Source organism: Desmodus rotundus, chromosome 7 (assembly GCF_022682495.2).
Source record: "Desmodus rotundus isolate HL8 chromosome 7, HLdesRot8A.1, whole genome shotgun sequence".
In the NCBI taxonomy this organism is placed as follows: Eukaryota; Metazoa; Chordata; class Mammalia; order Chiroptera; family Phyllostomidae; genus Desmodus; species Desmodus rotundus.
Genome location: NC_071393.1, coordinates 75275480 through 75301656, shown reverse-complemented (window position 1 = coordinate 75301656; position 26177 = coordinate 75275480). Strand labels below are relative to the sequence as shown.

At 38.5% G+C, this 26177-nt stretch overlaps 1 protein-coding gene across 26 annotated transcripts in view; it reads right to left on the bottom strand.

The window, feature by feature from the left end:
* MGA (MAX dimerization protein MGA) overlaps positions 1-26177 on the bottom strand; it is a 157714-nt gene that overhangs the window by 89566 nt on the left and 41971 nt on the right. For 8 of the 26 annotated variants that reach the window (XM_045201196.3, XM_045201206.2, XM_045201207.2 and 5 more), the window contains exon 1: positions 5480-5887. The exons of 3 other annotated variants lie outside the window; for them this stretch is intronic. The gene's annotated coding sequence lies outside the window, so the exon portion shown is untranslated. Of the gene's footprint in view, positions 1-5479; positions 5891-5954; positions 6080-26177 lie in introns of those variants that run through there. 15 more of the 26 variants (XM_053927669.1, XM_053927672.1, XM_053927671.1 and 12 more) reach the window with 8 other exon arrangements.

The following is a 26177-nucleotide window of genomic DNA, read 5'->3' as shown; positions in this document are numbered from 1 at the left end:
AATATCAAAAGTACAAATGCCTATCTCCTATGAAACAGTTCTTCTAGGACTTTATCTTAAATACACACTCACACATGCATCTGGGATAAATCTGTATAGAAATTATTCCCTGCAGCTCCATTTGTAACAGTAAAAGACTTGAGAAAGTCCATCAATGGAGACTGGTTAAATAAATGGTGGTAAATCCAGAGAGTGAAATATCATGCAGCTGTAAGAGAAAATGTATAAACTTCATGAGCTCACATAAAATTACCTACAAGATGTATTAAGGGAGCCCTCATGAGTGTGGCTCACTTGGTTAGTTGGGCATCATCCTGCAAACGAAAGGTCAACAGTTTGATTCCCAGTCACGGCACGTGTCTTGGGTTGCAGGTTGGTCACTGGTCGGGGTACATACCAGAGGCAACCAATCTGTTTCTTTCTCACATCATGTTTCTCTCATTCTCTTTCTCCTTCCCTTTCCCTCTCTATAAAAATAAATAAAACCTTTTTTTAAAAAAGATATATTAAGGGCAAAATGTTCAAAAGAGTTGGTATTATGTTACTCTCCTTTACAAAGTAGGAAAAAAAAGCCACAGAAAGAAAAAGTATGTATGTATTTGCTTGATGTAGATAAGACTATGAAGATAGAAAGGAACTGGTATTATTGGCTATTATGGAGGGAAAACTGGGTGGCTAGGAAAATAAATATTGATGCTTTCTAAATTGTGTATCTTTTGAAACTAAAACCCATTCAAAAAGTCTTAAAAAGCTAGTAATTCTTAAAAGTTGTAATAAAAAAACGCAATATATATTGTATGATTCCATTTATGCAAAATGTCCAGAATAGGCAAATCTGGAAAGAGAAAAAATAAATTCCAGGTTGCCAGGAAGACAGAGAGTGATAACTGGGACAACTGCTAATGGGTATGGGGTTTCTTTGGGGAAGGGATGAAAATGTTCAGGAACTAAAAACCACTCAAGTGTTATCTGTTAAAATAATGAATTTTAAGCTATGTGAATTATATCACAACAAAAAGCTGTAAAGAAATCTCAGATTGCCCTGGCTGGTGTGGCTCAGTGGTTTGAGTGCCAGTCTGAGAACCAAAGGGTCACCAGTTTGATTTCCAGTCAGGGCATATGCCTGGGTTACGGGCCAGGTCCCCAGTAGGGGGCGTGTAAGAGGCAACCACACATTGATGTTTCTCTCCCTCTTTTTCTCCTTCCCTTCCCCTCTTCCTAAAAAATAAATAAGTAAAATCTTTTTTAAGAAGAAATCTCAGATTGTATAAATTTTACTGAACTGATGTGCTCAATTACCTAAATATTCTACAAGATATAATGCTATCACCTCCAAGTAGCCTCCAAAAAAAGAAAGATGCTACATCACTATACCTATGAGTTAGTAATTTTGATTAATCAAATTCAGTCACTTATCAGTTATCTTCATTTTAATTAAAAGGTCTAATTTTATCTTTCATCAGAGATACTGACAAGCAGTAAAAGCATCTGAATTTTCTCTCTTCTTGCAAGACTAGCCACATCACACACACACAAACACCTCCAAAACTTAAAATTCTCTAGCTTGAGGATAACAGATACAGGTATTTTAAAAATCAAGACTTCAGAAAGGTTAGCTATTGTTTCTAGTATGGCTAAATATAAAAGTATTATAGAAACCCACTTCCTTACACTGAAGCACTAATACCCAAGAAAGGTAAAAAAAGAATCAGTCCTCTGAGTTGAAGTTTATTATTTTGTAAAGATTTTATTTATTTTTAGAGAAAAGGTAAAGGAGGGAGAAAGAGAGGGGGAGAAACATGATGTATGAGAGAATCAGCAATCGGTTGCCTCTCTCGTGTTCCCAATTGGGGACCTGGCCCAAAACCCATGCATGTGTCCTGACTGGGAATTGAACCGGCAACCTTTCAGGTGGCACTCAATCCACTGAGCCACACCCACCAGCCAGAGCTGATGTTTATTTTAAAGAAATAAAATTTAGGATGATTCTTTTCAAAAGCTGCCTCAGGTTTAAGGTAATTAGGTTTACTGGTTTACTAAAACTAACAAGTTTAGGCAACACCTATCAGATATTCATAAAACAAAATTTAAAGACTTAGAAGTCACAAACAAGGTGACTTCTTAAAGAGTAAAGCTTAGTGAATTCACAAAAACTAATACCACTACAATGGTATATAATGCAAACAATGCAAACTCCTAATGCTATATTTAGTATAGTTCAAAGTTTTGTTACGAATCACCAATTATTTTTGTGATCAATTATGCAAAATATTCTTAAGTGCACTTAAATATGTCTATTGACAAAGAATTACCTGAAAAACTACCTCAAAGCTAGAAGTACATTAAAGGGTTCAGAATTTCTTAAAAATTATCTTCTACAACAGAAAACCTTGGTTTTCAGATCATTACAGATAAAACTAGGGCAAAGAAAATCACTATCTTTTGAAAATTAATCTATGAAATGTCAAAATTTCAACTGACAGAAATCCAGTTTAGTGTTACAGACTGCACTGAAGTAAATTTTATGCTAACTTTATATATATATTTCAAAAATTTCCTTTTGCCCTATTTAAACTCTGCATGTAAGAATCTAATTTTAAAATATAAAAATAAAATAAGAAAAAACAAAAATATAAAATGTAAAAATGTATACAAAGACAGGAAAAAGAGCTTTCAGACTTATGATGTGTATATCTTTTTTTTAAGAATCCTCCAAAAAAGTTATTCCATGAGTTCATCAAAATACATAAAACCAAAGACCTAATTTATGACCAAAACAGTCTCTATCTTGAGCCATACCTCCCTACTGGTGTAGGAACAAGGAATCAAATTCTTATTCCACATCAATCTTTAAGCACAGATTCCACTTCACTATACGAATGACTATGCTTTCAGGATGCTACAGGGGGGTTTCTAATCAAAGAATAATCAATTGAGCATATTCAGCCACTCTAAAGGCAAAGACAACTTTACCTAATTGCAAAAACCAACTGTACTTTATTTAAGAAGAGCTAGGCCACTCATCAAGAAACACTCCTTCCAGCACAATTCTAAAAATACTCTGTACTTGGCTCTCTAAAACCTTCAAGGAAGACCACAGTTTTAGTACATACATATAACTTAAATTTCAAAAAAAAATCTCAGTTCAGCTCTTCAAGAGCAAGCTTTTATCTGCATAAAATAACTATAATAATGAGCTGAGGAAATGTTTACCTGCAAATGAAAAATACAGAAGTTAACACTCTAAAAATGTCACAGGAGAGACAGGTGCTTTCACAAAGACTGTTTTGAGGTAAGTAATGTAGCAAGTTCCTTAAATAAACTGTTACAATTTCAAGGTCCCCATTCTCAATCTCTTTTCACCAATCACCTCTTTGGTTAAGTGTTTAGCTACTAAAGTGGTGACCCTCACCCTACTTAAAAAAATACACTACTTAGTTTACTAGATAGTTACCTAATTTAATGACTCATGTATTGCACCAAAACAAAAATCAAAATTGCAAACCAATAATACCATTACTTTAAAAACACAATACATTCAAATACTGGTCAACCCATTTTGAATGTTTCCAAAGTTGCTAAAAATAACCATAACCTCTCATACAACAAATGCATTACTGTATTGTAGGCACCAAGATGTTAGTTTGTTCCTGAATATGATCATTCACTAAAAGAGTATGGTTAAGTTACATTACATTTCTGAAACTCAAATTGTAAGAGAACAGGTTCACTAGAATTTCAGTATCTACTAATATACAATAAGCTCTGAAACTTGAAAAATCTTAAGTAGATTTGGGGTACAAATACGATCAGAAAATATTGTAAATGGTGGCAAAGACAGTATATAGTCAACCAGTTCTTAATTGCCATTATGTTAATTTCAATAATTAAATAAATGGTACTTGTCTGTTAGTAAGAACTTACTTCAGACCAGACAATATCCTGGGCACTTTATCATCATCACAATTCTAATAAGGTAAATTTCAAAATACTATCTCTAGTGCTTTGGAGTTTAAGACACAGAATCACATTTGCCTAAGATAATACACTTGTTTCTCTTCTCTCTCCAGATACAATCCATTAATGTTGCCTTCTGGGACATTTTTTATTCCTAGGCATGGTCCCTTAACTAAACTTGGGTTAGCAAGTTCTCAGGTCCCTAGCTGCTGCATTAAGAATTTGAAGAGCTAACTTTTATGGCAGAAATGAGCAGTAACCAAATAGCCAGCTAGTGTTTGAATATGTATGTCAAAGTACCTAGGTCACTGAATTTCCTCAACACTTAAGCATGTGTTTTCTGTTAAGCGAACCCAACCCACTCAACCTCTGAAAAACAGTGATAAAGCGGCAAGCACTAATGCTGATCCCATACCCTTGGAAACGAAAAGCCTTCCTGCCAGTCCTGCCAGTTCCCGGGGAGAGCAGTCGCCGTCGACTATTAAGCATCCACAATCACCCTTTTCAACTGGAGGGCCGCAGGTCAGAAACCACGTGAAAAAAATGCCGCAAGGAAAGCTCTTCCGGGGAGGAGCAGCCCCAACTAATCACATGCCATTGGCCGGAACCCGCGGATCACTCGGAGGGACCCAGTCGCATTGTCGCCCTGGAGACTACATAACTAGCTACCCGTCCCTTCCAGACCGGCCCTCTCCCCAGCAGCGGTCACGCCGCCTCCTGGCACTTCCCCCGCAGCCCAGTCGCGGCGTCGTGCCCATAATGTAAAGACAGAGAAGGCAGCATTTGCCAGGAACTCCGCCGCAGAAGCCTGTGGAGCTTTACAAAACGCACGGGCGGCGTTCAGGTGGGCTCGAGACTTCGCCTGATCCACGTGTCAGCTCCGGCGACGTGAACTCTGGGGGAGTGGTCTTCCCTTAGAAGGAGATTACTTGGTTACTCACTCACCGAGTTCTGCAATCACTAATCCTTCCTTGCACACCTCCTTCACCCCTCCCTGCTTCCACCCTAGCCAGAAGGAGGCATCCCCAGGGTTACAAAGGCAAAGAAAAAATCTTCACAGCAAGACACTACCACTTTCTACACTCAACCCGATTTTTTATGACCCTTAAATTCTCCATAATCTTCGCACAGACTCCTCAACTTTGTTTACTGATCCTCAGGCTGGTTTCTGTCCCTGACCCACCTACCACTGGGTGCAGAGACCTACTTGACAATTTAACACAAGCGGGAAGCCTCATAAACAGAGAACTAGCCAAGGCTGCCCAACAGAGAAAAAAGAAAATAACACCTGCTCTTCCCACCTGTTTCCCCCGCCCTCATTTCTGCACTTGCGAACCACCGGTCCTTTGTTTACCAAGTTCCCACTCTTACAGAGCTCATTTCCTCGCCCCCCCCGTCTTTATTAAACTCGCGGCCCTGCCTCAAGCAATTTACTCGAAAATTACATGCTAAAAGAGGCATTTGTACGGGTGTCAAAACGCTGCACAAAGCTCCTTGGAAATGCGACGTCAGCACCATTTACCTCCGAGTTTTGGAACCCTGAGACCTGAGCTCTGAACTCCAAAGCGCACAAGCAGGGCTCTCGACTTAAAGCCCCGCGCCGGGATCAAGTCGTCACGCGGCTCGTACCATGCGGTGCGGCACCCCACGCACGCGAGCGCAGAACCGCGCCAAGGGCGCTTTCTCACCCCGCCCGCCTCGTGGCTGCTCTCTCTGGCGTCGATGTTCCCAGTTAGTTCGCTGCGCGACGCGGAAGTAAGGCCGGGGACGCGCGCGAGGTGACATGCGCAGCCTCGCTCGGGGGGCGGAGGGGGGACCAAAGGCGCGCGCCAAAGACGGCCCCGCGCAAGGCCAGGCCTGGCCCCAGCGTGCGAAGATCGCTCAGCGGAACGCTTTTCACACTGTTCAAATGCACAAGAGCTTCAAACTCTTGAAAAACTCCAAACCAGCCAGCACTAAAGCAACATCCCCTCCCCCCACCCAGGCCCAAGAGTTACCGTGCGGGGCGTGGCCGGCTCCACCCGGAGTCCCTCACATCCCGCTGTGGGCGGGTTATTCTGTTCTTTTCGCACACGGTGTGTCCGCTCCAGCTGAAGAGCCTGCGCGCGCACGGGATGTCCACGTCACCGCGCACGCGCTCCTACCCTCGCGGAGCCCGCCGCGCATGCGCCAAAGGAGGCGCGAGCAGCACCTCCCTAGCCCCTCCCCCAATACCAGGAGGCCAAACGACCCCGTAGCAGCGACAAGACCCTTGGGATCCGCCCCTGGAGCTGAAGCCGCTGCTTTTCCGGGTTCCAGCAACTGACAAAAGCCTACTGAAGCTTCCAGAATCAAGAAAGGCGAGGCAAGAGAGAAGCACCTCAATTCCCTCAGCCTCTCACACGAAGCCTTCGTGAAAACCGTGAAACCTTTGCCCGCGGGCTTCTCAATTGTGCCTTCTACCGTTTCCCTAGGGGCCCTCGCCGGCCCCGCCCCTACCGCACCCAGCCCCACCCACATGGGAATCCGCAAACCCCAGGGCTTCACGAGCCTGGGAAATGAATCCGAGATCTTCCTCCCCAAAGATTGTGGGCTTGGATGGCGCCAGGACGTCGGGAAACCGAGAACCTTGAGAAAGGAGCGGTTGAGTTTGCAACATCCACGACCGAAGAACACTAGGGAAGTAGGGAGGAGAACGAAAATCTCACTGCCGAATGGGAAGGGAAGAAGAGTTGCCACTAACTTGCCTGATTAAAGAAAAAGATGTCCTGGAAAAAAAAAACCAGTAAAACCTAAAAACTAGATTTTTGCACAATACAGTATTATCTGAGCTTTAATGCCTTGATCCCGTATTTTCAATTCTATTTGTTCAAGCTATTTAAGCTATGAGGTGCAAGAAAAAGTTACCGAATATCTTTGTCAGGCAGTTGCTGAACTAAGTTAATGGACAGATTTCTCCCAACCAAACATCAGAAAGTATGCCCTGGCTGGTGTGGCTCAGTTGGTTGGAGCGTCATCCAGTAGCCGAAAAATTCGGGTCAGGAAACATTCCTAGGTTGCGGGTTCCATCCCCAGGCCGGGCACCAACATCCAGCGCAAATGGGAGGCAACTGATCAAATGAGAGGCAACCAATGGCTGTTTCTCTCCCTTCCTCCCTCTCTAAAAGCATGAGGAGGGGAAAAAGTCCTCAGAAGATGTTAAAAAGTGTATCCATATATATATATATATATCCTAACCAGCCGTTCTGGGCTGCTAACACTCCAGTAGACTTGAGAGAAGAGAGGCAAAATAGAAGTAGTAAGACAGCAGGTACTATGGCCCATGTTTCCAAACTCAGACAAATTAGCAAGTACTGAGAACCTACGTGCTAAATGACTTAAATACAAAGCTCTATGAAGGAGAATGAGGAAGCTGAAAGAAAGGAGTTAAGAGGAGGCGGCTTATCCTAAAGGACTGATTTGAGCTGGATTCCAGGCAGGAAGGATTTTCTTTTTCTTCATTCTGCTTTCCTTAGAGGTTACGTCATGGGAAGAAACTGTGTAGGAATTAGTATACTAGAAAATGTGTAAGCTAAAGTTTACAGACTTCTGAAGTTGCCCTGAAAACCCACATTCAGGCACTGTCAACAAGAACATTACTACAACAATAAATGAATACCCAAGATCCTAGAAAAAAATTGAAAAGTAACAGCTTCTTTGACACCTTCCTCCTCTATTCTGACCCCAAGAACCTCTTTCCTGCAATCTGCCTTATCAGAATTTCCCACCTCACCTCATCCAAGAATGTCTTGGTTTCAAGAGTCTAAGGTTTCCTCATAAAATTTTTTTCATTTTCTGATGCACAAAGCATTAAGCAGTTAGTTGATCCTAAGGTGTAAAATGACTGATGACTAGTGGTGTTTGGATCCCAGAAGACAAGGTAACACAAATGGTATCTCTAATTGGGGAATCTGTGAGGACACCTTAATGGGCAAACAGTATGAAATGCCAGACACTATTAAAAACACCACCAAATTTTCAAGATTCAGCACTGGATCTCCTGGTGGGAGAGGTAAACTTTCAAAATAGGGTATGCCTAACCTAAAAAGGTCTAGAGAGGTACTATCGAGAATATGAGAGCTTGCCCTGGTTGGTGTGGCTCAGTGGACTGAGCGCTGGCCTATGGACCCAAAGGTTGCTAGTTCGATTCCCAGTCAAGGTACATGCCTGGGTTGCAGGCCAGGCCCCCAGCTGGAGGCATGGGAGAGGCAACCAATCAATGTATCCCTTAGCACATAGATGTTCCTCTCCCTCTCTAAAAACATAAAATTAAAAAAAAAAAACTGCAAGCTTGTAACTTTTTATATAGATAATCTAGTAATAATACTGCCACAACATTTCATTAGCCCAGTTTTGGTTTAACATCAAGCTTGTACCAAGTAACCGTCCTTTTTTGTTTGTTTTTTCAAGTAATCTCTTAAATGGTTACATTCAACTTTTAATGCAGTGTTTCTCAAATTGGGATCCTTGGTTGTAGTATTTTGGCTATATAAGAAGGTCTTCCTTTAAAAGGCATCCTTATAGAACCCAAGTTTTAAAAATACAAAGCTAACTAACTGCTAGAAGTGACACGCCTGAGTTTCACCTCACTATTAGAATTCTCTCAAGTTACCGTAACTTACCTTCTTCGTCCAGCCTAACATAAAAATCCTTCCCTTGGTTTCCCTTGGTTGAACTTTCAAAGAGATTTAACTAAATGTTAGGAGGCTGAAGATGGAGAATGCCTGGAATATAAACAATCTGTTCTAGAAAGTACACAGTTTTGGTCCAAGATCACTCTATAAACACATAGGCCTTATCTCATTCTTCCTGTTCAACAAATATTTAAGGGTCTTGTACACCCTGAAGATAGAGGAAAGACTGGCACCTCATGCACTATTCAGATGTCTACACTAGAACCCAAAGATTTGGCACAACTTCACAAAATCCACCAACAAAACAAACTATATTCCTTATCCAATCTATTTCGATCCCACCTTCTCAGTTCAGATTTCTACCGAAACATACCTCTTGCAAATGACTAGAAGAAAAACAATCTCATTCTTCAGATGAGACCATCACCAACCCTCAGAACCTCTGGGTTGTTTTCTTGTTTACAATATCTTTTTTTTAAGATTTTGTTTATTTATTTTTAGAGAGAGGGGAAAAGGAAGGAGAAAGAGATGGAAAGAAACATCAATGTATGGTTGCCTCTTGCCGTCACTGACTGGAGACCTAGCCTGCAATCCAGGCATGTGCCCTGACTGGGAACTGAACCAGTGACCCTTTTGTTCACAGGCCAGCGTTCAATCCCCTGAGCCACACTAGCCAGAGTACAATATCTTAATTCAATACAATAAGACCACTCATAGAATAATAGCTACATATAGGCTGGATTACAAAGGAGGCTTGTTATTTTTACATGAAGTCCTTCACTGGCCACAAAAACTTCTGTGCTAGGCAGAGGGCAAAAAAAGAGGGAATCATCCTACATTCTGCATATCATTTACTACTGCACTTGAAACCAACTCATGTCGAGGGGCAAAATATGATTAGATCCAATATCTGAAAACTTGGACTAAAGAATTTCAAGTGGCAAGAGTCCTGACCTCAAAGAGCTAATAATCTACCCAATGAAGAGCTGTAAAAGTTTCTAAATTAGATAATAATGCTATTAAAACATGTTTTAGAAAACTATGTCAAGAGAAGGATGAAAAAGAGGACCGATGTAATAGAATGTTACCAATATTCATTAAGAAACACCATTCCGCCCTGGCTGCTGTGGCTCAGTGGATTGAGTGCCAGCCTGTAAACCAAAAGGTCACCAGCTTGATTCCCAGTCAGGGCACATGCCTGGGTTGTGGGCCAAGTCCCCAGTAGGGGGCATGTGAGAAGCAACCACACATTGATGTTTCTCTCCCTCTTTTTCTCCTTCCTTTACCCCCTCTCTAAAAATAAACAAAATCTTTAATTTAAGAAAAAGAAACACCATTCCCTCTTGCTGCCCCATAGCTCAAGCCTGGACTATAATGTTCCTTACTTTGCCAAATATCTTCCCAGATGCCTCGAACCTAACTCAATTCACCGTTCATGCCTAAGTTTAAATGTAACTTCTTCAAGAAACTTTCCTTAAGCCCCAACATAGTACCCTGTATTTCTTTACAGCACCTATCACAACTGTAATTATTTTTAAAACTATACATTAATGAATATCTTGCCCACTACACTGTTAGCTCCACCCTATTCCAGTGCCTAGCACCATACCTAGAGCAAAGCAAACACATAATACTTGTTGAATAAATGAGAATACAAAACCATAGGTTCCAGTTTTCCAGTCAAATCCAAATATCAAATATTGATGTAATGTCCAACAATTTGAGATTTGGAAAACAGGATCATAATACAAATTATTTCTCCTTGGAGAAATAGATAAATATTACTGACAGGGAAGATGCTTGCACAGATAATCATTTTCTAGGGCCCCAGCTGGTGTGGCTCAAATCAAAGGGTCACTGGTTCAATTCCCAGTCAGGGCACATACCTGGGTTGCGGGCCAGGTCCCCATTAGGGGGTGATTGAGAGGCAGTCACACATTGATGTTTCCCTCTCTTTCTCCCTCCCTTCCCCTCTCTAAAAATAAATAAATAAAATCTTTAAAAAAAAATTTTTAAAGAATAATTTTCTACGAAAATCTAATTACTTATTGACAGTCTTTTGCCTCAATGACTTACGCCTGACTATTACCTAGAAAAATCAACAATGGCAAATAGATTATTTGTGTTATGATTCTATAATTTACCATCTGGTAATAAAAGCAACAAGTTTGTAATGGAGACTATAATTTGCATAGACTCATCTACAAAAAAATAGTAAATACAATCTTCAAGATGAAAGGACATTTTAGTAACAGTGAATATGTTTTACTAAGATCTGAAGGGAAAATGTCAGAAATCAGTAAAATAAAGTTCAGAACGCTAGTTTCAGAAGGATTACAAAATAAAAAATAACAGGTATAAAAGAAACAATAAAAGTTTTCGACATACTACTAAGCCCTTAGGAGAAATGTCTCATCTAGGAAAGCATACAAGGAAAAACAGGAAATTTTCCTAACTAAGCCTAGAGGTGCACAGAGATTTAAAACACACATGACAACACATAAAAACAGAAACTAGATATGCCAAAGAAGAGGACTAGGAGACAGCAAGTAAATTGCAAGGATGGAATCAGGCAACAAAATCAAGAAGCGTATGACAGAAAAATACACTGAAAATTTGTCTGCTAATGCATATGAAAGAAGCCATGCTTACGTTACAGAAAGGGCACTACTGCCTCATGGAAATGAGCTACGATGCTCAACATAGCAGTTCTCAGACCATGAGGACACCACAGACCAGTAAAATTTCCCTTAAAAAAGATATAGACGACCACCATAAGGTGACAAAATTTCTATCTTCCAAAGTATACCACCTACTATTACCATTCTTTCTTAAAATAATAGCTATATTAAGACCGAAAAACCAGGGAGAATATGTCTCATAATGAGTAACAGTCTTTTATTTTGAATATATTTAGACAGATAAAAAACTTATGACATTATCCTTATTTCATGCTATACACATTGAAACTTAGCAGCAGGTATTTAGAAATTACTGCTAGCCAGGCTCCCTGGATAACTAACATTTGTCTTTGAGAAAAAATAACATACAACAGCCTGGGACTTGTTATAAGTCACCTTGCCAAGAAGTCAAGAAGCAGTCTCTCCTCGTCAGTGGAGAAGAGGGTATTAGCCAAGAGACACCCCCATACAGACTAAAGGACAGCCACATGATTAGCAAGCTACTTTGAATGTCTATGTTTGGGGGGCTGGGGAGAGGTACTGAAAGCAGGGTGATAGCTTTTGCACTGTGCCAAGATCCTACAGCCTTGGTAGAGGTACATGAGAACAATAAAGTGAAACCAACAGAGGCCACCCAATCACAGTGTGCATAAAAATACTATGGAATACATAGTGACTCATGGTGGTAAAGGAAGGAGCAGGTCAAACTACACTTAGTTTAAACTGGGTTTTAGGCATATCATACATAAGGGAAAACTGGGGGGGGGCAGGGGGCTGTACTTGTTTAATCTGAAAAATTAACCTAATGGGATTTTAAATATGACTGAAAAATAAACACTGTAAAAGGATTTTATAACCTTTACCTTTACTAAAAATGTTAGCTGTGTTCTAACCACTGGAGGGCAGGGAACACCTGTTAAAGAGCAATGAAAAAGCTATATTGAAATAAAGCATGTAAAGATTATTCAAGTAATTTCAATGCAGTGCCTTATCCAAATTATCTATAGATTATAGATTATTTATAGATTATAAATTATCTAGAGATTATAACATGGCCGATATTTTTCATCCCAAATTTAATTCTACCCGACGTATTCTGAGTTATCTAAGCATAAGTAAAATAAATAAGGATATGATCAGTTAAATATTTAAGCACCAACTATATGTCAGGCACTGAACCAGGAATAAAGGAACAAAAGAAAGTCAGTCCCCTCATGAAGCTCAAGTTCTAGATGAAGAGACAGGATAATCATTACAAACCTGTGGTTAGTAGTTTGGAAAAAGCCTTCCAGCAACACTGTAAGAACACACACAGCCTAGGGAATCTGGAAAGGTTACAATGAAGAGGGAACTTTTGACCTGGGTCTGGTCTCGATGGAGAAATAAAATTAATGAGAAAGAAAAGGAGGACACTGCAAGTAGCAGTTATATAGTCAGTAAATAAAGAACTGAAATAAATGATCCAGAATTTGGAGACAGGGTTACCTTTAGAAGAGTAAAATACTTAGGTAAAGATCAATGCAATAGGTAAGATTAGTACCATATAGAGGTAACCTACCCCTATGAAATGTTTTTGGACATGTAAAAAATACTTATCCAATCTACAACTCCACTAATATATATATAGAGAGAATATGTCTCATAATGAGTAACAGTCTTTTATTTTGAATATATTTAGACAGATAAAAAGCTTATGACATTATCCTTATTTCATGCTATACACATTGAATGAATGAATATATATACATGAATATATGAATATATGTGTATATATATATTCATTCACTCATTCAAACATTTAGATCCCTATTCTGTACTGTCAAATACTTACCAGAGGTAAAGAAAAACTACAGAAGCACAGCAGAAGAAGGAACTCACATTGAAGTAAGTTCCTCCTTCCTTACATCAAGTAAGGCTTAGTGTTAAATAAAGGATGTCTAGAAGCTGATGAAGCAAAGGAGGGAAGAACACTCTACCATCTCGCAGCTTTCTGACCATGGTATGCTCTCAAAATACTACATACCAGTCCACTAGAATTTACCACAGTTCAAATTCTTGTATTTATTTGTATAATTCTTTCATTGTGTTATCTCTCTCCCTCATCCCAACCACTCCTACAAGTAGACTGTAATTTAGGAACTGAACCTTTTTTAAACCTCTAAGTTGTCCCCTCAGCTCCTACTACAATACCTGGCACTTAGAAGCACTCAACTTAAAACATTTTAAACCCATACATTTAATTCCAAACAACCTAGACCTAAACACCAACAGCTCTTATCTGGACTACTAATAAGAGGCCTCTTCACCCCTTCTTTTGTAATTACTTCTTTATTATTATTATTATTATTATTATTATCATTATTATTATTATTATTATTATTCCACAATTATTTTTCAATGTTTTTTCATTTAAATTTTATTTTTCAATTACAGTTTACATTCAATATTATTTTTTTTATTAGTTTCCAGTGCACAGCATAGTGGTTAGACAATCATATATTTTACAAATTTCCGGTACCCACCTGGCAACAAGTATTATTACAATACTATTGACTATTTTCCCTATGCTATACTTTACATCTCCATGCCTATTTTATAACTACCAATTTGTACTTATTAATCCCTTTACCTTTCTCACCCAGTCCCCCAATCCTCCTCCCCTCTGTCAGCCAGCAGTCTTGTTCTCTGTATTTGTGAGTCTGCTTTAGATTTCATATGTAAGTGAAATCATATGACATTTTTCTTTGTCTGACATACTTTTCTTAGCCTAATAACTTCTAGGTCCATCCATGCTGTTACAAATGTTAAGATTTCATTCTTTGTTAAGGCCAAGTAACATTCCATCATATAAATGTACCACTGCTTTTTTATCCAGTCGTCTATTGATGGGCACTTGGGTTGCTTCCATAACCTGGCTGTTGTAAATAACACTGCTGAACTCAGGGGTGCATATATTCTTTCAAAAGTGTGTTTCGGGTTTCTTCAGATTTATACCAGAAATGGACCTGCTGGGTCATAAAGCAGTTTCATTTTTAATTTTTTGAGGATCTTCCACACTATTTTCCATAGTGGCTACACACAAATCCACATTCCCACCAACTGTGCATGAGGGCTGCAATATTCTTAATTTGATCTCTAGGCATTCATTCTAGCTCTTTTCTAACCCATTCCCTACACAACAACAAGTGACCCTTTCGAAACAAATCAGTTCATGCCATCTAGCCATTTATAGAAGGTCAGGACCCAAAAACACAGGAATTACTTCTGGAGGGTGGGTCCCTTTTAGTACAGGTTTCTCCCACTACAAGAGTGTTCTAGGAACCCATCTGTATCAGTGTACCCGTTGGCATTGTGGTGTGACGCTGGCTCTGCTTCAGTGAGTTTTTTTGAGGAATCTGTCAACGCATTTGCCCATTTCATGATGGCAGATTTATGAGCACACCTGCCCACACCATGCTGAGTGTTCAGCAAGTTTTGAACAAAAGAAAGCTCGATCCCTGTGCCCCACCCTCCATATTCACCCAATCTCACCCCGAGAGACATTTTTTTTGTTCCCTGGGAGAAAAAAACATCCTCAAAGGGAAACATTTTGTGGATGTGGAAGAGGTGAAACAAAAAAACGGCAGAAGCACTAAAAGGGATCAAAATCGACTTCAAAAACTGTTTTTTGAGTAGTGGAAAAAAACGTCTCAATAAGTATACTGCATCAAATGGAGAGTACTTTGAAGTGATTGAAGTAAGAAAATAAAGTTTTAATTTTAATGTTATAAAATAAATTTTATATAAATAAATTCTGGGGAGGTTTTGGGTCCCCCCTCATATAACCTTCCATCAGAGTCTCATTTAATTCAGAATAAAATCCAAACTCGTTAATATGGTCTACAGACCTCTGCATTCACATCATTCTCTCCAAAATTTCTTCGTGTCTCCATTTTCCTCATCTATGAAACAGAAAAAACATAACTGTTCCTACTTCAAAGAGCTGTTAAGAGCATTAAATGAGATATAAATAAATGTAAAGCACAGAGGAGAATGGTACATGTGCTACAGAGAATAACACGTGTAAAATCATTCAATAACTGTTAGCCATTGAATTCTCAACAAATTACTTGTAACTTTAAAAATAAAGTATGTCCACAGCTAAACCGAGCTGAAGGCACCTGATCTCATCTGATCTCAGAAGCTAAAAATAAAACTCTAGTCACTCTTTAAAGCAACTACATAAAGTAAATAAAACTTTTCCCCAGCTGGATTTAGCGCCAACCTGCAAACTGAAAGGTTGCCAGTTCAATTCCCTGTCAGGGTACATACCTGGGTTGCAGTGCAGGTCCCCAGTTGGGAGTGGGTGAGAGGCAACTGATCAATGTTTCTCTCCCTCTCTTTCTCCCTCCCTTTCCCTCTCTCTAAAAGTAAATAAATAAAACCTTTTAAAAAAAATAAAACCTAAAAAAGCTGAGTCTCAAAAAAATTAGGTTTTGTAATTTCTTAGGAAACTTAAAGCAATGGATTTAAAAATAAGATTCTTCAAGAAATACCACTCTAAGTTAATGTACAGAGGAAGAATTCTTTTACTTATATCATATGATGTACATGTATTTAATTAAATATTTTTCTACAATAACCAAGACCATTAGTACTTTATAATGATGGTTTCCAAGCCCTAAATTTAACTCTTTTATATTCATTCTGAATATTAAAGTTGTTTTCCCTTAATTGTCCTATATTCTCTCACTTAATTGCTCTTTAAGAAAATCAAGGAATGCCCTGGCCAATGTGGTTAAATTAGTTGGTGCATCGTCCAATAGACCAAAAGGTCATGAGTTCAATTCCTGATCAAGGAACATACCTAGGTTGTGGATTTATTTAGTTCCTGGTCAGGGAGCATAAGAGAGGCAACTGAGCAATGCTTGGCTCTCTCCCTCTCTCCTTCTTTCTCTCCCCCTCTCCCTCTCTCTCTGCAGCATACCAGCACCTTTCCCCCACTTCCTTCCCAGAGGTTTATTCTCTCTGCCTTTCTTTTTCCTAAGCTCCAAGGGCCCTTTCTTTTGCCTTGAAGTTGTTTCTTGAGCCCAAGCATCCCATGACCCACTTCTGCCTCTGTGATTTTGTAAATAAACTTTTGCTTGTATTTGAGTCTTGAATGTGAATTCTTTCTTAGCCAAAACTCAAGTACCAAAGTTCATGAACTAAGATCTGGTCTAACTCTGCCAGTAACATTCTGTTGCCTTTTCACCACTACCATGTGGTGCCGTGACTCAGATTGTCTTATTATTGCATAGTGCAGCAGGATTATAGAGAAGCCCACCCAGGACCACCTTGAAGTCCCCGTTGTATCCCACTGGCTCCTTGCTTTGCACCTCGGTGAATTTTCCTTGGAATTCTTGACCTCCATGTTTTAAGGTAAGAGGTCATCTTTGTTTGATCTGGGGTTTTTTTTAAGATTTTATTTATTTATTTTTAGAGAGAAGGAAAGGGAAGGAGAATGAGAGGGAGAGAAACATCAATGTGTAGTTGCCTACTGTGCGCCCCCTACTGACGACCTGGTCCACAACCCAAGCATGTGCCCTGACCTGCAATCGAACTGGCAACCTTTGCTTCTTCACAGGTCCGCACTCAGTCCACTGAGCTACACCAGCCAGGGCTGAGCTGTTTTTTTCTTAAACAAAAATGGCTTGTTTTTAACTTTGGCTTTTCAATTGCAATTGCTTTTTGAGAGCCTAAACAAAACCTTTTGCTGGATAAACAAGAGCCTGAACCCATTCCGCTCTGAAGATAAGGGGCACTTCCTCTCTCCTCTTCAAATCTCATGTATTCTTAGGCAACTAAAAATCTCTGAGGAAATGTCAGAGGGTATCCCCTCACAAAATGCAAGAGCCCCATAGAGAATTCCAGCTCAACTGTAATTAAATAATTGACTCATGCAGGGACAGGCACATAAATGTTGGTTACCTAGTGCTCCCAGCCCTCACAGCTATATTAGACAGCAGGGGAGAGAAACTGAGACACGTAAGAGAGTTGAGATGACTCAGAAGGTGAAAGTCCCTTGGAGCTCAACTCCTAGGCAGCACACTTCAACCTACTACACAATTCCCTAGAAATTTATTCAGACTCTACAGATTCCACCCCCGCCCCAAAAAAAGAAAATCAAGAATTTTTTAACATCACCATCAAGTGTTCGAAAAAAGAAAATTCCATATACATGCTAAGATTTTTGCCAAAAAATCAATAAAATAATTAAAAATTCCTCTCATTCATGTAGCTAAATTCATAGAAACATGAACTTACATTTGTATTAATTCTTTTTGAGCATCTTAACCATTTTTTATTTTCAATTACAGTTGACATACAATATTATATTAGTTTCAGGTGTACATCCCAATGATTAGATATTATATAACTTACTAAGTGATTATTCTGATAAACCTTGCACACAGTACACATCTCACAGCATATACAGTTATTAAAAATATTGACTATTTCTTATGCATGTATTATCTTTTTAAGAAGTTGTTGATGTTTAATTTAATCCACCTCTAACAGTTAAGCTATAATAGCCTCTTTGTCAAAAATCCATTTTTAGAAATTAACCATCAAGGATGAACAATCACAGCACACAAACAAAAAGGAACAAAGGATTATGTGGTTTTCGCTCAATCCTAATAAAAGATTTTATACCAGAGTTATAGTAAAAGTATGCCCCGGAGGGTGTGGCTCAGTGGATTGAGTGCCAGCCTGTGAAACGACAGGCTGCCTGTTTGATTCCCCGTCAGGGCACACGCCTGGGTTGTGGCAGGGTCCCCAGTTCTGGGTGTTCGAGAAGCACCGATCAATGTGTCTCCAATACATCGATGTTTCTCTCCCTCTCTTTCTCCCTCCCTTCCCCTCTCTCTAAAAATGAATAAATAAAATATATTTTTTAAATGTACCTACCATTCCTGAATTATTGCTGGGGATAAACTTACGTCTACTTACAATTTCACAGAACTCTGTCAAAGTTTCCTACATCATATTGGTTGAGACTTGTGAAAACAAAAATTTACAAAAATTAAAACTTTCTGGTATTTCCTAACCTATGGAAATCGGCCAAGATTAAAATTTCAAAGCAAAGTAGAGCAGTATATTCCATTTCTTTTTTAATTATTCTAGATTTACTACTTACTAGGTTAAAAATCTTAATAAACATACGGTACTTTTCTTATGGGGACAGGAAGTTCATATTCACATAGATTTTTTCACATAAAATACCTAAGATTAGAAACTTAAAAGTCTAACAGCCCTTCAGGCATTACACACACACACACACACACACAAAAAAAAAAAAAAAAAAACCCACAAAATTATACAAGTCTTTCCTTAAATAAATAAGTAAAAACCAAACTACATAAACTCTCAATCTCTGTCTTGTTCTTTTTTTAAACTTTTTTTTTCTTCTAAGATGATATCAAACCTCACAAAAACAGTTTAACTAATATGATTTAAAGGTTGTCAAAATGTCATCCAAAATGATTTCCCTCACAGAGCAGCTGCCATCAAGCACGATTTTCCTCCCAGCAGACTTATTCTTTTGGACTAAGGGAGAAGTTGGCAAACTATTACAGCATACAGCCCAACTAAGGCCCTCTGCCTGTTTTTGTACACCCCATAAGCCAAGAATGGTTTTTATATTTTAAAATGGTTAAAAAGAAAAAAAAAGAGGAATATCTCATGATGTAAAAGTGTCATACAATTCAATTTTGTGTCCATAAATAAAGCTTCATTAAAACACTGCCACACTTATTTATTTACATAATGTCTAATGCTGCTTTTACAATGGCAGAATTCAGTATTTACAAGAGACTGTAAGAGACACTCTTAACAGTTTTGCATTGCTGCTCAGAGGACTCCAAAATACAGTGATACAGTTATAACTTGACAGCTTTTCGAGGATGACACTTATCACCATATATTTTATTTTTTATTGCCAGTGTATACCCTTCAAGTCAAAACAAGAGAAGATGATAAGTGACTTTAAATGTCATACTTTTAAGATACAATTGAGGGGTAGACAACCTTGTTATCAAACTAGATGGCAAACCATTATGTTTATTATGCAATGACACTACAGCTGTGCTGAAAGAATATACATCAACAAACTAAGCACTCATCACATCAACCAGACTAAGCACTTTTCACAAAATTTCCAATTCACAGGAAAACAGTCAGAAAAATTAGAAAATCTAAGTAGATTTCATCACAGCTGAATTTCTTCACAAAAATAAAGAGAATGCAACCACAGTAAGCTTCTAAATTGCTCATTTGTTAGCCACAAAAAGAAAGCCTTTATCAATGGTAAGTTAATTAAATCACATTTGACTGTAGCAGCTAAAGAAATGTGTGTAGAGAAAATAAATTTATTTAAAATTATATGCCTTTTGGCAGAATAAATGAAAGCGTAGAAGACAATGGTAACAATAGCAAAAAAAAAAAAAAAAAGTAAAGAAAAACTATTTTATATTTATCATTTTAAAATAATCACAGTACCGCCCTGACCACTGTAAGTCAGCTGGTAGGGCGTCATCCTGCAAAGTGAAAGGTTGCAGGTTCAATACACAGTCAGGGTATATACCTGCTTTGCGGGTGGGTCACAGGGTAGGGGGCCCATGCGAGAAGCTACCCATAGATGTTTCTCTCTCACATCAATGTTTCTCTCCCTCTCTTTCTCTCTCCCTTCCCCTCTCTCTAAAAATAAATAAAATCTTTTTAGCCGTGGCTGATGTTGCTCAGTGGATTGAGTGCCAGCCTGTGAAACGAGAGATCACTGGTTCAATTCCCAGTGGAGGCACATGCCTGGGTTGCGGGCCAGGTCCCCAGTTGAGTGTGTGTGACAGGCAGCTGATACACGTTTCCCTCATACATCAATGTTTCTCTCCCTCTCTTTCTCCTTCCCTCCCCCACTAAAAGTAAATAAATAAAATCTTAAAAAAAAAATAAAAGATGAACATCCTGATTTTCCCTATCACTAAGAGTTAGCAGCCTTAGCAGTGATAAAGTTTCCTGCAATTTTATCAAGCTGAAATTTTTCCAGATGAGAAGAACCACCCTAACTACTTATTGAACAATGAAATCTTTGGAAATTAGGATTTCCTACAGACTTGATAATGTCTCTCAAGAATTTAATCTAAAACCAAAAGGCAAAACAGTGATTACACATACAATTTATACTGCACCAAAACCATTTCAGTGCATACTAACACAGTCTGAATCACAATTAACATCAGGATGTCAGGATGAAAACACTTTCTTTGCTGTCAAGAGTTAAAACCACCCTGGCTGGTGTGGCTCAGTGGATTGAGTGCCAGCCTGAGAACCGAAGGGTTGCTGGTTGGATTCCCAGTCAGGGCACGTGCCTGAGTTGTGAGCAAGTCCCCAGCTGTGGGCATGAAAGAGGCAACCACACATCGATGTTTCTCACCTTCCCTTCTCCATTCTCTAAAAAGAAATAAATAAAATTTTTGAAAAGAGTTAAAACCATACGAAATATGTCCATTCCCAGAAATAAGAGAGAGAAATGCTGGTGATGATGTGAAGGAAAGAGAATCTTTGTGCACTGTTGGTGAAATTATAAACTGTACAGTTGGCTGGTGTGGCTCAGTGGATTGAGTGCCGGCCTGCAAACCAAAAGGTTGAGGGTTCGATTCCCAGTCAGGGCACATACCTGGGCTGCCAGCCAGGTCCCCAGTTGGGGGCATGTGAGAGGCAGTCAATTGATGTCTCTCTTGCACATTGATGTTTCTCTCCCTCTCTTTCTCCCTCCCTTCCCCTCTCTTTAAATAAAATCTTTTTTAAAAAATAAATAAATTGGTACAGCCACTATGGAAACAGTATGGATGTCCTCAAAAAATTAAAAATAGAATAACCATATGATCCAACAATTCCACTTCTGAGTACAGCAGGGCCTTGAATAACATGGCTTCTTTCACCATCATTTCACTATAATACTGATGAGATGCCATAAAAACTTACTCTTATTTATGTTCATTAGCCTATAGTAAAACTGTCAGTTTGCTTAAAGTCTCAGAACCTATTGGTGACGTTAAGCGAGGACTTACTATACCTACATAACATTTTGCCTCTTGGCTCACAAAACCTAAAATATTTACTATCTTGCCCTCTACAGAAAAACTGTGCCAACCCCTGGGTCAAAGCATTATCTCTTAACTGACCAGCTATACAATCTTGAACATCAATTAACTTCTCTAGCTCTTTGTTTCCACATTAATAAAATGAGTGAGACTGAAGAAAATCTTTGTGGTACCTTCCAACTCTTATATTCCAGTAATAATAATACTTTTTATATTCACTTTGTATGATAATGTTTCGAATGGAAGTTTAGGCCAGTTTATAAAATATGGAAATATGTCCTACTATGCAAAGTATGAGGCAATACTTTATTAAAAAAATCAATAAATGCCACTGGGACAACAAGATATACACAAGCAAAAGAATAAGATGGACCCTTATCTTACATCATACACAAAAATTAACTCAAAATTTTGATCAATAGCCTAAATGTAAGCACTAAAATTATAATACTTTTTAAGAAAACATTCAGGAAATCATTACAATTTTCAATTTTGTCAATGCAAGCAACAAAAGAAAAACAGATAAACAGGACTCCAAAATTAAAAAATTTTGTATACCAACAGACCCTATCAATATAGAAAAAGACAACCGACAGAATGGGAGAAATATTTGCAAATCACATATATGACAGTGAACTATATATATATATAATGTATATTATGTATATGTACATGTGTGTGTATATATTCTAGATATTCTTTATATATATATATATATATATATATATATATATAAATAAAAAGAACTCTTACAGCTCAACAAAAAAAAAACAAAGAATTCAATTCAAAAATGAGCAAAGGACTTGAACAGACATTTCACCAAAGAAGATACCCAAAAAGCCAATAAAAGCACATGGAAAGATGCTCAAAGTCAATGATTTGGTAAAGGCAAATCAAACCCACAATGAGATGCCATTTCACTCATACTAAGAGGGCTATAATCAAAAAGACAAATAACAAGTGTTGGCAGGAATATGGAAAAACTGAAACTCATACTCTGTTGGTAGAAATAAACAATGGTACCAGGTGCTTTGAAAAAACACTTTGTCCATTCCTCATAAAGTTAAACGGAGTTACTATATGACCCAGTAATGCCACTACTAGGTATACTCCTCAAAAATGAAAACATATGGGCTGGTCCGATGGTAGTGGATTATCAGAACTCAACTAAAGTTAGTGTCAAAAATGAAAACATATGTTCACCAAAAAAATACATGTACACTCATACCAGCATTATTCATACTAACCAAAAAGGGAATACAAGCCCCAGCCGCTGTGGCTCGGCTGTTTGGAGTGTCATCCTGTAATCAAAAGGTTGCAGATTTGATTCCTGGTCAGGGCACATACCTATGTTGCCAGTTCAAGCCTCAATCTCCAATCCCCAATCCCCAATCCTCAATCCAAAATCCAGACACCTACAGGAGGCAACCAATCAATGTTTCTCTCTCTCTTCCTCTCTCTCTAAAAAGCAATGAAAAAAAGTGTCCTTAGATGACAATAAAAAATAAAATTAAAAAAACAAAAATGGAAAACAACCCAAATATATCAACTGAAGAAGAACAAAACAAAGATGGTATATCCATACACTGGAATATTATTCAGCCATAGCCATAAGAAGAAATGAAGCACTGATATATGCTACAACATCGATAAACCTTGAAAATATTATAAGTGAAAGAAGTCAGTCACAAAAGACCTCATATTATACGAATCCATAGACCAACAAAGTAGACTGATGGCTGCCTAAGGCTGGGGAGATTGGAGGGAAATGAGGCGTGACTGCTAATAGTTACAAGGTTTCTTTCTGGAGTGAAATTTTCTAAAAATGATTTATAGTTGTTGCACAATTGTAAATATACTCATGAATTTTATGGTATAAGTATTACATCTCAAAACATTTTTTAAATCACAAGGGAAAGTCTTATGAATCAATGTTGAACAACAGCATCCTGATGTCACAAAATTAAGGTTCAAATGATCTCCAATTTTATCTCAATGACAAAAAAAAATATATCACTTCTCGGGACTAAACTTTACTCATTTGTATATTCTCATAGTGATTTTAAAGTCAATGAGAACTTCAACACAATTAAACAATGAACACCAAATAGCATCTAAACTCCCTAGCTTAGCATAAAAAGACCTCAATACTCTGGATGCAGCTTTCTTTCTCACTACTGTTGTAGGTTAGACTAAATATGCTCCCCAATTTTTGTATCTGGACCTTTTGCATTTACAATTGCCACTACTTTAGCATCTTCTCCCTGCCTTTGTATTCCATAAATTCATCAACATAATTCTCCCTAATCTCCTCTATTGAAATGCTCCTCATTCTTAAAAGTCTAGTGTTATCAGGATCCTGTCTTGATGTCCTTGCTGGGTAAACATTGGCCTTTTCTAAATGCCAAAAGATTCTGTAGTTCTCTTACGGTGCATATAGCAATCCAGTTCTCACTACACTGGACAGATTAGTCAACACACTCACAATTCTCCTCGAGGTTAAAGTTATACTAACAGTGCCTTGAATTTTAAAAAGCATTGTGATGATGATCTCTTACTTTTTATTATTTCCTAATCTCCACGTAAGTATCAAATAGCCCTGGCCCTTGAGTTTAGCTAATTAGCTATGGGGATGCACCTGACCAAAAGTTCACCAGTCCTACAAACTAGCCATCAGCCTATGAGGAAAAAGCTTGGTGAAGAGCTTAGCCCAGCCTTGACTGGTGTGGCTCACTGGGTTGGGCATCAACCTGCAAATCTAAATGTCTTTAGTTTGAAACCAGGTCAGGGTACATGCCTGGGTTGCAGGCCAGGTCCCCTCTTCACCATTTGGGGGCAAGTGAGAGGCAACTGGTAGGTGTATTAACACTGATGTTTCTCTTCCTTTCTTTCTCCCTCCCTTCCCCTCTCTCTCAAAATAAACAAAACGTTTAAAAAAATTGTTTAAAAGCTTAGCCCAACAAGAATGACAGATTCTTAGATATACAAATGCACTCTCTTACTCTCGCAACTGGATGGGAAGTGGGAAAGCAAGAACAGAAACTAAAACATTGCCAGAGAACAGGTCACAAGATAGCACAAACCATACATGAGATGAAACCATGATGTAAGAGGAAGCATATACAAAGAAGAGGATGGAGTCAAAGGCTGGGTAAGACAGGAATGGTATAGCCAGTGACGAAAAAAGACATTAAGAAACCCCAATGTAGGGGACGAATGACAAATGCTCATGTTAAAAAGAATCTAAGAAAACAGTCTCTATAGCTTCAGTGGATCCTTCCAGTTCCCAGTCTTTCTGAGGCCTGGATCCATACCTGTTCATCCTGAATTAATATGGGATTTCAAGCTTGCTTTTTTACCATGTGGACCTACACAATGAGCATCCAATTCTTAAAGAAATCCAAACATCTCCTTTTTACCTATGACAGAAAGAAGCATAACATATACTAATAACCCTTCTAGGCAGTCACCTCCTTGAAAGCAGAGTGCATTTATTCAATTTAGGATTGCCAGAAGTACCTGGAACTGTGCCTTTCACAAAGCTCAGTACTCACTGCATTTGCTGTGCAAATACTAAATGAACAAAATATCAAATATCCAGATTGTTCTTAGACAGAAGCAATCTAAACACAGAGGAAAATTCAGAGACACAGGACTATTCCTCTGTTAATAAAGAGGTCTAAAGCAGTGGGAGAGATACTGATCCTAATCCATATCTACTAGTGACCTAGACATAAGTCAATCAGTGCATTACATTCCCCTGGCTATAACTGGATCAAAGACAAACACGTGGTTCTTCTGGTCAATGACAACCAGACTCAGCTGGTTTTGTTTGAGTTGTTGCATGAAGAGTTCTTTCTCCTCCACTTACACTGGAAGTACAGCAATTATAGCTATTTCAGCAACCTTGCTGCTATATGAAACCTAAAGATCAAATCGGCACACGGTGGAAAGCAGACATGAAATCAGAGAAGAAAGCAATTAGGTCCCAGTGACATCATCTAAACTACAAAAGCCTTGCCTCAAGCCAGTGTTTCCCCTGGATGTTTCAGTAACATAAGACAAAATATTCTCTTTTTAAGCCAACTTGGGTTGGGTTTTCTGTCACTTGCAACCAAGACCCTTAACATATATAGAAACTCCCCAAAAATCCCTATTTTTAAACAAAAAAATTAACCCACATCCCAATATGCCCACACAATAATTATTTCTATTTCCATCTAGTTTATATACTCAAGTCATTTAATTTTAAACTGATAATCACTCTATTCTAAAATGATCCTCGTTACCACATCCCCCCAACATAGGCTTGTAGTCCTTCTGCAAGCATCATGGGTATTCTTGGACACAACCAGCCCTTGACCACACTCCTGGTGGGAGCGCTTAACCAACGGGGACTTCACCTCTGCTGAGGACATCGAGCTCTTGGCCAGAATATAGCCTTTAACTTTATAAAAAGCTTTTACCACCTCTGTTAAGATCAAGTCAATACTATCTGGGATTCCAAACCAGTTTTGGTACCAAAATAACTAATGTCAAAGTTCAGACAATTGAGCCCAATCAATAACTTTCAGCATACAAAAGGAATAATATCCCCACAATGATCTACCTTCCTTGTCTAAATGTCCTCAACTCTGGTTTCTTCCATAGTGTCACTGCCCAAATCTTTTTCATTATGCCCAAGAGAATAATCATTCTCTTGTTACCAAACCCCAGGCTTCCTCAATCTTTTTGAACAATGTTCTTTCTACTTGTTTAACTTGACT